The sequence below is a fragment of the Macrobrachium nipponense genome, chromosome 43, assembly GCF_015104395.2.
Source record: "Macrobrachium nipponense isolate FS-2020 chromosome 43, ASM1510439v2, whole genome shotgun sequence".
Classification (NCBI taxonomy): Eukaryota; Metazoa; Arthropoda; class Malacostraca; order Decapoda; family Palaemonidae; genus Macrobrachium; species Macrobrachium nipponense.
Genome location: NC_061104.1, coordinates 8,924,956 through 8,941,178, shown reverse-complemented (window position 1 = coordinate 8,941,178; position 16,223 = coordinate 8,924,956). Strand labels below are relative to the sequence as shown.

Genomic DNA, 16,223 nt, shown 5'->3' with positions numbered 1-16,223 from the left:
GTGTGTGTGTGTGTATATATATATATATATATATATATATATATATATATATACATATATATATATATATATATATATATATATATATATAGATATAGATAGATATATGTATATATATAATATATTAGTATATATATATATATATATTCTATATATATATAATATATATATATATAATGACTGTCCGAAACATAATGTAAATTTACCATAAATAACAAAATTGGGAGGAGGGAGAAGGAAATCTAGTAAGTGGTGGTTAGATGGAGTGGAAGAACTACAGGAATTTCAGGGCATCAATATTCATGGGTAGAGGTTAAGCCGCGTTGCTGATGAACGCTTCATAGACAATAGAACCAATTAAATTGTAAACATACCCTTTTACATACTTTGGAGCCGTCCTTGTTATAGGAGCTGGAGTACTTGCTTGCATAAATACATATATATATACTATATATATATATATATATATATATAGTATATATATATAGATATATATATATATATATATATATATATATATATATATATATATATATCGATATATATATGGATATAGTATATATATATATATATATATATATATATATATATATATATATATATATATATTTATTTATTTATTTATTTATATATATATATATATGGATATACATATGGATATATATATATTATATGGGATATATATATATATATATATATATGTATGTACCTATATATATATATATATATATGTATGTATAAAATATGGATATATATAATATATATATATATATATAAATTATATATGGATATATATAGATATATAATATATATACTATATATATATAGATATATATATACGTATATATATATATACTATATAAATATATATAATATATATATAGTATATATATATATATCTTATGTATATATTATATTACATATAATATTAAATATATTATATTTATATATTATAATGTATATATATATATATATTAATATATATATATATATATAATATATATAATAAAAACTAATAAGTGTTTTTGAAGTGGATGTGCTGTTAGCAAACTCGTCCTTAATGGAAGAGCGAATCATAAATTTATTTGTAAGTGATAGATGCAACAACGTTCTCGTCTTAGTTCCATATATTTTTTTCCTTTTTCTTATTTTCCCATGGCGCTTATTTTACTCGCCGCCCTTTTCCAGAATCTCTTTTCCTTGCCGCGTCTCCTCCCTCCCACCTCCCTGTTCCGGATTAAATCATCGGATCTGCTCCCTAATGATGCTATTACCTGCCTCCCCTCCATTATCTGGCGCGCCATCACGCCTCTGTCTTGATACCGTTTGAACAATATGCCGTAAAGTTAGCGTAAAGTTAGCGTAAACAGCGGTCGTGATGGCAACACCTCGTTATCCACGGCCCGGGAGACGGCCGGTTTAATCCTATCTTATTTAGGAGCTAAATTAATCATAGACCCTGAAGGGAGTTATTGTTCAATTTGCCTTCTAAAACACAAATGGCACGGGCATTACACCGGCAATAATAAATTCAAACCTGCGCCACCTTATGGAGCAGAATTTATAAAGGCCGCCGGTGGTGGAATCTAGCGGTTTGTCTGCTGCAACTGTTAATTCCAAAACCTCCATTGTCTCGACGGATGCCACGATCGTAACATTTGCTCCATTGTTGCTCTTGCTCTGGAGGGGGTGAGGAGAGGATCAGACCGGGAGGGGGAGGGGGAGGGAGGTTGGAAGTAGCAGAAGATTTGGCCAAAACTGTTGTGTGTGTGTGTGTGTGTCTGTCTTAATGGAAGAATCACAATGTCTGTTTTCTTTTTGGAACCTTTTGATGCTTTCGTTATTATCCATTGGTTACCGAAAAGCAAGAACGCCCTGAGTAACACCTTAATTAATTTTAGTCAAGCTAGTAGTTCCTGGTTAAGTCATATTTTCATTTAAAAATTACATATAAGGATAGCTGGTGACAAGAAGCCAAATAGTATATGCATTGGGTAGCCGCATATTAACCATGATTTTTTGTTCTATGTGCATTGTCAAAAGGGGCGCTTGCTAGAGGAGCTTTTTACCGATAAAACAAATACTGAATGATTGGATTAACATTATCATATAAATACTATATGATAATCCAGGTATTACTATTCTAACTCTCCCATTTGTCCAGATATTACTGTGGTACCTGTCCTGTTTATCCAGCTAGATATATATATATATATTATATATAGTATAATATATATAATATATATATATATATATATATATCTAGCTGACCAATCCGGCACTGCCCAGGCAAACTCTGAAGGACTAAAAAAAAAATTTTCTGCACCACCTGTGCTGACTGTCCCTTTTATCCAGGTATTACTATTCTAACTGACCCATTTATCCAGATATTACTGTGGTACCAAAACCGTTTATCCAGGAATCAGTCTACTAACTGTCCCTTTTATCTAAATATTACAGTTCTGACTGTTCCATTTATACAGATATTACTGTAGTGACTGCTCCGTTTATCCAGTAGTTACTGTCCCTTTTATCCAGGTATTACTGTACTGACTGTCCCTTTCATCCAAGTATGACTGGACTGACTGTCCCATTTTTGCAGCTACTAGCAGCTGTACCTGTCCTTTATCAAATGCACATTCACTACGCCACTGACTGGCTCAGTCAGACACTCCTGGCCTGCGGCAGGCTCATACAAGTTGCGACAGGTTTCTCAGGAAAGAGTTTTAATGCAGGCCCCCCTTAAACGACCCTTGATAAAACTCAGCCTATATTTAGTTAAACTCTAATATTGATATTAAATGCATTGGTAGTCATTTATATTAATTCATGTTGTCAAATCAGAATGCAGTAGGCCCGTCTTTGACCCTCTGGGCCCTAATTCCCCAATGGGGGTCTGTGTCCCCCCTTTTGTCACGGTCAGAGTAGGTAGGCTACAACATCCTTCTCCCCTGGTCGGTAAGTCAAAAGGGCATAGGCCTCCTGCCCCCTAATATTGTGGGTAACCCTCGGGCCCCCATTCCCAGTGGGAGGACGTTGGCCCCGTTACTATGTATACCTAGGGTGCCCTATGGCCCCCATATTTTGGGGAGGCTGTTTGTACCTATACATAGAAACACGTCTACATAGATGTAAATTCCGAAAGTTGTAAAAAATGAGGGGGTATGTAAAAGAGGGGTTATGATCCCCTTAGAAACGTCCGTCAAATTATTTATTTTCACTAAAACCTTCCTGGGGGGAGGGTAGTCTATGGTAAAAATTTGGTAGCCCTAGCTGTCAACTCTGAAAGTTGTAAAAAATGAAGGGGCATGTAAAAGAGGGGTTATGATCCCTTTAGAAACTCCCCTCAAATTTCGGATTTAGATAAAGCCTTCCTGGGTGGGGGCGGGGAGTCTATGGCAAAAATTTGGTAGCCCTAACTTTCGTAGCGTGGGCGTGCATGGTGAGCAAACAAACAGACAGACAGACAAGACAGAAATTACCTTTTATATATATAGATTACTGTGCTGACTGTCCCTTTTATCCAGTATTTCTGTACTGTCTGTCCCATTTATCTAGGTATTACTTTTTTGTCTGTCCCTTTTATCCATGTAGTACTGCACTGTCTGTCCCTTTTATTCAGGTATTACTCTACTGTCTGTCCCTTTTATCCAGGTATTACTGTGATGACTGTCCCTTTTACCCCATTACTACTGTACTGACTGCCCCATTTATCCAGATATTTCTGAAGTAACTGTCCCATTTATCCATTTATTACTGTGGTGACTGTCCTTTTTATCCATATATTACTGTACTCACTGCCCCATTAAATCAAGGTATTATTATACGGACTGTCCCGTTTAACCGTTATAACTGTGCTTTCTGTCCCTTTTATCCAGGAATTACTGTATTGACTCTCCCATTTATCCAAAAATTACAGTAATGACTGTCCCTTTTACCCAAATATTACTTTGCTGACTGTCCCATTTATCAATACATTACTGTGGTGATTATCCCATCTATCCAAGTATTACTGTAGTGACTGTCCCTTTTATCCAGGTATCAATATGATGACTGTCCCTTTCATCCAAGAAATTGATACTACAGTGAATGTCTAATTCATCTGGTCATTAATCTGGTAACTGTCCCATTATTGACTGCCCCTTTAATCCAGGTATTACTTTGCTGCCTTTCCCACTTATTCAGGTATCATTGTTCTTTGTTAACTAAGTTGGATCAAATGAAGGCCATGTGAAAAATTTTGTCTAAATCAGTCAGGCAGTTACCAGATAAGTTACAAAGGGAAGGGGGAAGGTTGATGGGGAAGGGGAAGGGGAAGTGAAGGCGGTATGGGTTTCAAACCCACCATACTATCTGTTGGGTCAAATGATGTGCGCATGCTAAAATTTGTCAAGATCGGTTCAGTGGTTACTACATAAGTTACAAAGGGAAGGCGGATGGGGATGGGGGAAGGGGTTACAGGTTTGAAACCTACCTTATTAATCAAGTTGGGTCATACGATGGCCACCTGCCAAATTTTGTCTAGATAATTAAGTGATTACCAGTAAGTTACAAAGGGAAGGGGAAGATGGAAGGGGGATGGGGAAGTGGTTTCAGGTTTGAAAATTACAATATTACCTAAACCGTTACAAATAATGGCCACGAGCTAGATTTTGTCTAGATTGGTTAAGTGGTTACCACATAAGTTACAAAGGGGAGGGGAAGGGGATGGGGGAGGGGGTTAGAGGTTTGATACCTACCCTATTACCTAAATTGGATCAAATGATGGCCACGTGCCAAATTTTGTTTAGATCGGTCAAGTGGTTCGGATTTCTATGGCGTACAAAGCTATACACATAAAAATATACTAACACATACAATCATTCATTTTTATATAAGTAGATATAGGTATACATATATGTGTTGTGTAAATATGTATGTATTTTGTATAGTATGACGATATTTGTGTAAAAGTGAGTCTCAAGCATAGTTATGCCTCCAGGCCTGTCGTAGGAGGGGCAGAAGATGTTGGATCAGAAAGCGGTTGTGAAAGAAGTGGGCGATTCATTACAAATGAGACGGTACCAATTAGTGATAATTAAGAGAAGCTAAAGAGACAAGGGAAAGATCCTTAATGTGTCTTTCACAGGGTAATACTAAAACTGAATACTAGGAAGAGTAAGGCTATGTGATTAAATGTTAGCCGGATAATAAAATACCGGATGTTCAACGTGGATGCCGAAGATTAGAAGTGGATGATACACAAGGCATTAGATTCAATTAGGCGGGCGACAGATGGACGAGAGAAGCGGCCAGTCACAGACTAAGTTAAACAGAGAACGTTAGAGACTCCCTATAAGCTTTAGGAAGGGCAGAATTTCATTCAAAAGGGAATGTCAGGTGTTGAATATTAAATATACAAAACTGAAGACTCTCAAAATTAATGTTTGCCCAGTCTATACGGAGTAAGATGACTTGAAAGAGATGAAGATATTCAGTGATATGAAGAAGTCATGAAAAGATGAGTCTAGGCGTGTTATCTTAAGGTAGGTGAGAGATGTAATGTATAGAAAAGACCACAATACCTAAGAAACGAAAACGCATAATGACCAAGCGCTGGGACCTGTTGTCGTTCAGGGCTGAAAGTTAAACTGAGATTGAAAAGGGATTTAAAGGTGTAATGGGAGGAAACCTTCGCAGTTGCACTATGAAACGATTGTTAAGGCATGGTGGAAAGCAAGATGGAAGAAAGAGAATATGAATGCAGGTACAGTAAAAGGAATGAAAATGGTTGTAACTAGGGGCCGAAGGGACGCTGCAAAGAATTTTAAATAATGGATACCGTACACTGCGTTCAGTGCATGGATGACAGTACCCCCCTACGGAGCTCAGTGCATAATATAGCACTAAATGGTATCTCAGCAAGTGGAAAGATATAATCACTGGAGTTCGGGATAATATCTAAATATTTATAAATTTCGGTATTTCTAGTCTTACAAAGTAATAACGCTTCCAGATTTAACTGTCAGGCAAGTTACTAAATTAAACCTTTTGTCATTTAAGGGGTGTCAATACATGACTTAATTTACCAAACCTAGGATTTTTATGACTGGACCTTTGTTAATGCCCTTTTCCAGTAATTAGTTCAAAGTACTGCGATGATTTCTTTTCATTCCTTTAAAATTATCAGGCCTAATATTCTCATTTACAAATTTACAATTTTTGAGACCATATAAGTACTTAATCAAAAAGAAACATTAAACTTGAAAATAAGCAGTTTTTAAGGGGAAAGGCAAGAGTCTCTCTCTCTCTCTCTCTCTCTCTCTCTCTCTCTCTCTCTCTCTCTCTCTCTCTCTCTCAGAGCATTTCGTATTTAATCACTCCTTTCCATTACAGCACCCAACCTTCTCGTCATCCCCGTAAGGGGGTAGTGCCATCAGTGCATCTCAAGCGGTACACTGTAAGCATTAATTAAGGTTCTTTGCAGCGTCCCTTCGGCCCTAAATGCGACCCCTTTCATCCCATATACCGTACCACCGTTCATACACTCCTTCCGTCTTACTTTCCACCCTTTCCTAACACTTGTTTCATATTGCAGCTGTGAGGTTTTCCTCCTGTTACACCTTCCAGACAATTTTACTGTCAATTTCCTTTTCAGCGCTAAATGATCTCATAGGCCCCAGCTCCTTGCCTTTGGCCTAAATTCCTTATTCTCTAACCTTCTCGTCATAGGACCTATAAGTTTAGCACATATTATTAATTTAATGATGTTCAGGCCTAAGTGACTGTCACAACGAATTTGCATGCTTTAACAAGGTTTCTTTAGCTTTAACTTGACTGATAATTCACTTCTGGATCGTGTAGCCCTGTAGATCTTTTTAAGGGAATCCAATCAAATTGCTGGTCACTAATTTCAGTTGGTTCACCAACCGGGGATATAAACATACGTCTAGTCCTTTACACGCCTGGTATGGAAACTTCACGCCAGATTATTCACTAATATCGATCTAGCTTTATATAAGCCTCATCAGTTGCGTACAGTATCCATAAGCATCATTTGCACTATCCTATTCCACCGACAGTTTCTTAGATCAATGATAGGTCTAGTACCATCCGTGCCCTACCCCCATATATTAGTTTTCCCTTTCCAGCAAGCGTATTCATGTGCATGAAAAACCTTTCAGTAAAATTTTCCTCCCTCTCTTTCTTTCTTACCCCTCCCACAAATAACAGGCCATTCATACATATGGAAATAACAAATAAAATTTGGCACGCTTGACGTTGAATAGCATTTTCCGCCCTCGATGTTCATCTTCAACTAACACATAGGCCTACTGTCAGTCTTAACCAGTCTCATCTGGTTGGCTTACATTAAAAATCGAAGGGGTTGTATTTCATCTTCGTCCTTTCACAGAAAGAAGTATCCATGGAAGCATATGGTTCATTCAGTTACCCAAAATATTAGGCCTATGTGTGGCGTACGTGCACTATAAACCAAAGTGAACGGACTAAATGTTACATATACCTGAATCACTGGTGGCAGCCGGGTGTAAATGTTGGCTCGGTACGGCGTCTTCTTGAAGTTTCCACTTTCCTCGCATTTGTAGAGCAATACTTAATGACGTAACTCGTGCCTAAAGTTTCTTGCAAAACCATTGGGTTGGAAATGAACCGGACGTACTCTGGTGTGGTTTTGAGAGACGACGTTATCTCTACTTTGCCCATGTAATAGGTAGACGCTAATCTTCTCTCCATCAGCATTGTTCTTCTACGATTGGAGCAGCTGTAAATAACGCAGATCACTGCAACATTCACGCAATGAACGATGAAAACACCACCACTTGTCACGACAGTTCAACATTACAAGACCTAATGAGACACTCGCTGACTACGAGTGACTTGTTGGCTGAGGGACACTATACTACAACTACATGACATGTACAGACGAATAAAAAACGGGGGTTATGCGCAAATCACCTCTTATTAATTGGGTCTTAGTATAGGTTACACGTATTATCTTAGTTGCACGCAGGATTATAGCTTATGTATAACTGATTTCAAAGTATGAATTGTAAGTTTAAACCCCAACGAGACGCAGCAGCAGTCAACTGACTGCAGTTGGAGTTTCCCGCCTACTTGTGACGTCATGAAGGGAAAACTATTCTTTTTTTTTTTCTTTGTAGTATACATGTGAAAATATTTAGGGTTATGAATTGACCTTTCTTTGTTTTATTTCTAGTACACGAAAAAGGAAGTGCATAAATATTATAGATGTACTGAAATCAAGCCCCTCTTGTCCAGAGGTTGACTGGCCCCCGTGGGGAGGATGGTACCGTAGGTGTAGGTACCTCACGCGGTGCAATGCTGGCTTTACTTCAAGTGCTTTACAGCGTCCCTTCGCCATCCAGCCGCACACCCTTTCATTCCTTTTACAGTGCCTCCGCTCATATTCTCTTTCTTCAATCTTACTTTCCACCCTCTCTTTACAATTGTCTCGTAAGGCAACTGCGAGGTCTTCCTGATACACCTTTTAAAATCTTTACTCTCAGCTTCTCTCTCAGCGCCTTTGGCCTACATTTTATATACCAATTCCAGGTGACCTTGGTTTAATGCAACGTTCGATTGGAAATTTTTCGAACAACTCTGTCTTCAATAAACTTTTCCTCTTGGTTTTCAAGAGTTAAAGTTGTTGCGTAATTCGTACTAACTGCATTGTATGAGAAAATATTATCTTTTCTGGTTTAGATCTTTTGGAGGTTTACAACACAGGCTGTCTACCTTTGATTTAGTAGCCGAAGGATGGACTTGATAGTAACTGTGGACTTGTATATTTATGAATATGCCCGATATTACGTGGATATATATATATATATATATATATATATATATATATATATATTATATATATGTATATGTATATATATACACATACACACCTGACCTCTTATCCACCCAAGCTGTAAGCAACTACAGCCTACTAACGACTAGCCGGACCAGGTACTAATTGCTCTGCCTCACTCTTTCAATGAGGCCTGGCTCTTAGATGGTAAGGCGACCTAACCACCGGACGGTTATATATATATATATATATATATATATATTATATATATATATATATATATATATATATATAATATATATTTACGTATATGGTGAATTCAGTGCCCTATCCCAAACCTTGCGTAGAAGTAAACAGAAGGAAAGGAGTAGGTGTAGGCGGGAGAAAAAGATAAGTTATGATTCAAGAGACAAAAAAAAAAAAAAAAAAAAAAAAAAAGTGATTTAAAAATCCTTTTTCCTGTAACATAATGTTTGCGCATGCGTCTTGTCATTACGATCATGATCAACTTAATTAAAGACGGACATCTGATACGACATTGGATATTTGCGATCATCAGTACAAAACGAAACCCATTCATTTCCCAGTACATAATCACTTCTCCTCCCTTCGCCTCCCCACCCAATCCGCCCACACACTCACACATTTGAAAATCTCCCTACTTTCTATTTAGAAAGCGATGGCTGGCGCCGAATTCGGGAAAAACAAAAGAAAACTTTCTTCGACGCTGCTCACAGTTGCAAGACGGAAAAATGTCGTTCGACTTTGGTAAGATTCTCGAAAGAATGCGACGAAAACACGGGACAATTTCCGTGTTATCCGAATGAAAATATGCGTAGCAAAAATTTCCCTCGCCCGCTTCTGATGTGTACAGGGGGAGGAAAAATGCTATACTTCGGTGAAAACATTTTTCATCTGGCTGTTTCGGATACATAAATACATGCGTAGAACTTTGGAATTTGTTCAAGTTGAAGAAGTGGAATTTCCCTGGCAGAATATTCAGTCGACTTGATTTTCTGGGATTTGCCAAATGCATAATTCCCTTTTATGATGATCGTATAAACATGAATTATTGCAATGGTGAAAACCTCGTTCAAATACCATCCGAAAACGCAGTCACATTTTCAAAATCAGGTGACTGAAACAACATATGGGTACTTTCAAAATAAAGGTTCGCTTCATTACACTTAATTTTATTTTATTATTATTATATTTTTTGCAGAGTATGGTGTTTTGCAGCCAGTGTATATATCAAAATAATTAAATAATTTAATTTACTGATGCATTATATTTCTTTGCAGGTATAATACTCGCACGTTCATCGATTGATTATGATGGGTATCCTAACGTTACATAGACGATGGTCACCGACCCTGATTCACTCGTTGCGAGCTGGCAAGAACAAAAGGCTCCCGTATTTAAACAGTATAGATACATAAAATGTAGTGGGGTAAACCCACTCAGTGCTCTTTATTTGTCTCTCTTTCCAATTAGAGTCACCCTTTTCTTCTTCCAGGAAACTGGCTTGGATCTATCTGTATTGCCTCGTAGGGGGTTTGTGTCGTCAGTGCACCTCACGTGGTGCATTATATGCATTACTAGTGTGTGGATGCAGCGTCCATCCGAACCCTTACTGCACCCACTTTTTATCCTTTTACTTTGCATTCATTCCCGCTTCCTTTTTTCAGTGTTCCAGTCAAACTTCTCTAATTGCGGGGTTTTCTTCTAGTTCCACCTTTTGATCCTTGTACTTCATTTTCCTTCATTTTCTGGGTCTCTTTATCTTGCTGTCCAACCACCCCAGCTCCTGATTAGCTGAAGGTGACCCAGTGCTTGGCTTAACAGCTTGAATTACATAAAATTAAATGAATTGTCTGTACGCTACAGATAGTGAGAACGGATTCGAAGTGACAGAGAGAGAGAGAGAGAGAGAGAGAGAGAGAGACGGGCGTGTAAGGGAGAGGACAGGAAAGCGTCGTCACAGCCACAGCAGAGCCATGAGCAGGAGAGACGAGTGATGAGGCAATAATCATGTGTTTGCAAAAACCGTTGATGGCAGAGGAGCGCGCAGGAAGCAAGCAGCAGCAGAGCCGAGTGATAATGGAAGGTAACGATGCAAAAAATCGTTTGCCAAGTGATCAATGTCTGAATTAGTAATGACCGAGCATTACCCCGAATGATGATATATTTGATGAGCTGCATTATTACCGGAATGATAGAGTGGATCCCTCAATTGCGTAAAACTGCGCTCGCCCGAATATTGTTATTCGATATCCTTTGATTCCGGAGCGGTGTTTTACCCGTCGTCGATTCACTGGCGCGATATTTATCCAGGCTAAGGAGATGAGGTCCATTGTTGTCTTATGAATTCTAATGATGTGCACCTCCATCCACCAACCCTCACCCCCTTGGCCAGAGTCCCCCCCAACCCCATCCAAACACCAGCCCGCCCGCCCCACAACTCCTTCCATTTCTTCCCGTTCGAATTTACGCAGTCATGCCTCGTTTATTAGGATGTTGGGATGTATAATGGGGAAATTTTTATTGGAATGAGGAGCGCTCCTATTGCCCTATTTTCTCCAATTCACCCTCAGCGATTTTTTATCCCTCGGTTTATTTACAGACTTGGCGACGCTTTGTTTATGTGACCATCGCGTCCAACCCCAAAGGCAGATATTCAAGGTATTACCTGTTATCAGGTTTACTGCAGACTTGCAAGGGAATACCAGCATAAAATTACTTTATTCTCTTATTGTTTTGGCTTACTGCTTCTTATATAGATAAAAGATACCATGTCTCAACAGCTTCAACTGATATTGGAGAAGAACCTCAGCCTCTCTGAAAGTTTAAATAACTTGTTGACTTTACGGGTCTCATTGTTGAATATTACCTCTCACACCAGACTCCCAAATTTGACTACAGGTTTAAAAGCACTGATTTTTGGGGAGGGTAATATTGTTAGTCCCTTTCCCTTGTCCACCTCTAACAACTGGTCTTAAAAGTTAAGTGTCAACGTTTTCTAAAATTCCTTGTTTCGTCAACTATTTATTATCGGAAGCCTAAACATCCTACATATTTTTTGAAGAACGCTACCAACTCTCACATCAGAGACCATCTCAAACTTCCTTCCCTTGAAATATATTTTGAAATACGATTCCACGTTCATTTGCCTCACGCTCTAGTGAAACTTCATGAGCATTGTCTTTTGATATGTTGATTTTGCTTTAGCCACTGTGCTGTGGCCTTCTGCGTTTCGATTCCATTACTTTGAGGTTGATGTGGAATAAGATTTTTTTTTCTTTTATTGAAACTTCTACCAACTATGCCTGAACAAGATATTTGCGTTATAGATGGGGAGACCGGGGCTAGTTGCATACAAGGGTAGGTTGATACACTGTCAATATCTTCATCATATAGAAATAGTTGGCGCCGAGGTTCATCATACGATTAGTTAGAATCAGCCTTATCCTCGTTGAGTGAAAAACAAGTTGATCACCCGTCTACGAAACTACAAGCCAAGAACTGTTTTTGGATACCCTGAGTAAATATTTTGACCTTTCGTATTATTTTCATAGACCTTAATAAAACTCTTTATGCTTCATATGTGATTAGAATTCATTTTCCCATAATTCAAATGAATAGCAAAATTTATGAGGAGAAGGAAAATAATCCGCTCGGGGCTAGTTGTTACAATCAGTAACAACTTGCCCCGCATAATATATAGTTGTATCTGGTCGTCCAAAAGAAAATCCATAGGATATACCTGTAGTTGTAGAAGCCACAAAAACTAGGTGATGAAACCAAACCAAATGATGAAAGCCCGTTACAGCCTACTGAAGTTTGCATAGGTTACATGATACCTACCTGTGAACCTCCTCAAGACCATTTAACTCCCCATTACATAACAAGACTTTGAAAATGATTCCAGACCCTGTTTCAAGCACAAGCAAGGATGGTTTAGATAGGCCTTACATGTACAAATCACCTCCTTCTGTCAAGACAGAACAAAGACCTACAGGAGATATCAGACCCTCAGAGGAGCTACGACCTTTTAAAAAAAGGCTAGCCCTAGAAAGACCTAAAGATGCAGAAAAGGAAGATGAAACTACAGAAGCACAACGGGGATTCACAAGGAAAAAGGTTCAAGAGTAAAACTAGTAAAAGGAATCTGAATAACAAAAGGTTTCTGAAGTCTGGTGGAAATAAAAGCGAAAAGAACTGAAGATTATTGGTGAAATGGCCGAATACAGCCTCACGGGAGGAATGGGTGCAATGCATCATAAGCAAAGTTTAGGACTATGAACGCTGTACATATTGCTCATTATGTATATATGTGACCTGTCTACAATGAAGTGTTAAATGAATTCCTTTGGTTTTATAGGAAGTGCTTCTTTTTATATTTTGTAACAGTATACCACATGGACTGTAACAACTTGCCCCGCAAATGGGGCAAGTTGTATTATAATACAGGAATTAAAAAGTATATAACCTTTTTGTTACGTGAGTATAATAACACATATAATAACTTTTTCACAGCATAAATTTGCTTAAGTTTCCTTCATTAGGTATTGAATTAGAGGTAAAAATAGTAAAATTGTAGCAACTAGCCCCGGTCTCCCCTATTTACTTTCACATTAATAAATAGGTCTAAATACAGAAGTTAATAAATTGTTCAAGTAAATAATGAAAGGACTTAGCCTATTCATTTTCACTTGTGCCTATTCAAAAAAGCAAATAAAGATAGATGTTAGTGTTGTAAACTTCATTGACTTTAATGTACATAGTAAACAGAAGTAAACAGTCTACGGAGTCACGTGGTCACGAGACTAAGCTTTTCCAGTCTCCTTAAGCCCCGTACACACTATGCATCATGATGCTCGCAGTGTCAGATGGATGCGTTGAAAAACGACTTTTTCAACATGAAGCCCCATCACCAACGTGTTGATGGGGCAGAGCCATTTCATTACGCAGCTCAGTGATGCACGAGCATTCTGAGCAGGAGGATGTCCGCTCGCCACCACCCGCCAAACCCCTTGAGTGGACAAGGACTAACACTACATTTTATTGAATTAGAACATCCATCTGTTTGGAACATCAAATGCAAGCATTACAAGATGAGAAACATCAGGAGTGCAAGCTTGGAAACCATAAAATCAGAGTTATCGAGTTTTGTAAACTGTACATTGTGGAATGAAGACATTACTAAAAAGCTGCACACCCTGAAGACAATTCTACAGGGAAATGTCTGCAATCAAAGCATCACAGAAGTATGGAGCTCCGAAGTTATGGTGTTTTGATGAGCTGCGTTTCCTGTAATAAAAAAATATTTGTGTACTTTGTACCTATATTTGAACCTTACTTTCAAATAATCCTTGCTAAGGACATTATAGATAGCTTCACAGGTTTCGGGGATGATTAGACCGAGGCTCTGTTTTAAAATCCTGGTTGAATATTGGAGGCTTGAATACGATCCTCCAGCTGCAAGAACGAGCTCCTGGTGATATGCTGTCTCGAAAGCTGGTGTCCTGCTTACAGATATATGGTTCAATTTTTTTCCAACAATTTATAAAATGCAAGGATTGGCATTCTTGTGTAATTTTCAAAGTCTGTTGGATTTTCGACTTGTAGCTCCAAAAATATTTCATTAAAGCTTCCCTTCAGAGGTCGCCGGGAAAGCTATTGCTTACACCACAAGGTTCTACGTTTCTTCCTCAAAAGTTTCTTTTTTGCAGCACACAGAGCAACTACACCCCACAGTAGTCTCTCCTAGCAAAGTACATCATCGGCAGACATCCTGCCGTTGAAAGCTGAACTGCGAGAGCAAGTGAGCAGTGTTGCAGTACCGTTTGGCTGCTATTAATTTTTTTCAACAACACTACTGCATCGCATAGCTGATACATGATGGCATAGTGTGTACCATGCTTTACGAAGTGCAGCGCTTGATGGGTCTTGCTGATGATGAAGTCACTATGTATCAAAGGAAGCCAAAAAATAATCAAAGGGTTTTCACACACACACACATATATATATATATATATATATATATATATATATATAATATATATAGATATTAAATATCTATATACATATAAATATATATATACATATTAAATATATATATACCTTATAGTATATATATAAAATATTATATATATATATATATATATATATGTATATATATATATATATATATATATATATATATATATATATATATATATTATATATATTCTTCTTCCTTCACATGTTATATAGGGTCGGGTTGCCTGATACCAACCTTCCACCGCTTCTAGTTAATATTTATTATATATATTTCTTCTTCCTTCACAAACCCCGTTATCATTAAGGGGTCGGTTGCCTGATACCCTTCCGTCTTCTATTATATATATTATATTCTTTTTCTCACCACCGTTATCCCCCAGTCGGGTTGCCTGATACTCCAGCGTTTTATCAAAGGCATCATCCTCCATCAAACCTCTTCTCTCTATATCTTCCTTCACTTTATCCTGCCATCTAATTCTCTGTCTCCCTCTCGATCTTCATACTCTAACAGGTTCCTCCTAAACCCTCTTCACTCTCTCCTCGTCATCCATCTCAACACATGCCCATACCATCTCAATCGTGACTCTCTTACCACCTCTGTGATCTTTACCAAGCCTACACTACTTATTTCATCATTTTCCAATTTCTTCAAGCAGCGATATTCCCATAATCCACCTCAGTATTCTTATATATAAATATATATATATATATATATATATATATAATATATATATATATATATATGTGTGTGTGTGTGTGTGTGTATATATATATATATATATATATATATATATATATATATATATAGATAGATATATATATAGATATATAATATATAAGATATATATATATATATATATATATATATAAATGACACCAATCGGATATATGAGACCTCAATCTCTCTTCTCCTCTCTCTCTCATCTCTTCCTTCTCTTGATCTCTCTCTCTCTCTCTCTCGTCTCCTCTCTCTCTCGTCTCTCGTCTCCCCAACCACGGTTTTTCCCCTCACGGACCTCTGGGGAAGGAGGGGAAAACCAGATAATAAATATAGGGGGCAAGTGCCAAGTGATAAATAGGGTAAAATAGAATAATTGAGGGGCCCCATTTACACTGTTGGGATACGCTCAGTTGGATATAGGGATGGAGTAGATGGAAGGGAAGAAAAAATAGTACTGGATGGCGGAGGGGGAAGCCACTGACGGAATGGGAGGAGGGAGAAAGTGAATGGGGGAGAGGAAATGGGTCAGAGGGATTGTGAATACGATCGACGGGGAGTGAAAGTGACGTTGGGATGCGTCAGAAATGAGTTACAAACAACGAGGTACATTTTTGATAGGAGTGCGAGATGGACTCTTTAGCG

At 37.9% G+C, this 16,223-nt stretch overlaps 1 long non-coding RNA gene across 3 annotated transcripts in view; it reads right to left on the bottom strand.

Moving 5' to 3' along the window:
- Positions 1 to 16,223, bottom strand: part of LOC135213820 (uncharacterized) — a 583,703-nt gene that overhangs the window by 298,210 nt on the left and 269,270 nt on the right. Inside the window, exon 1 of one of the 3 annotated variants that reach the window (XR_010314217.1) lies at positions 7,505 to 8,133. The exons of the other annotated variants lie outside the window; for them this stretch is intronic. This is a non-coding gene — a long non-coding RNA (uncharacterized LOC135213820). Of the gene's footprint in view, positions 1 to 7,504; positions 8,134 to 16,223 lie in introns of those variants that run through there. 3 annotated transcript variants of the gene reach the window in all.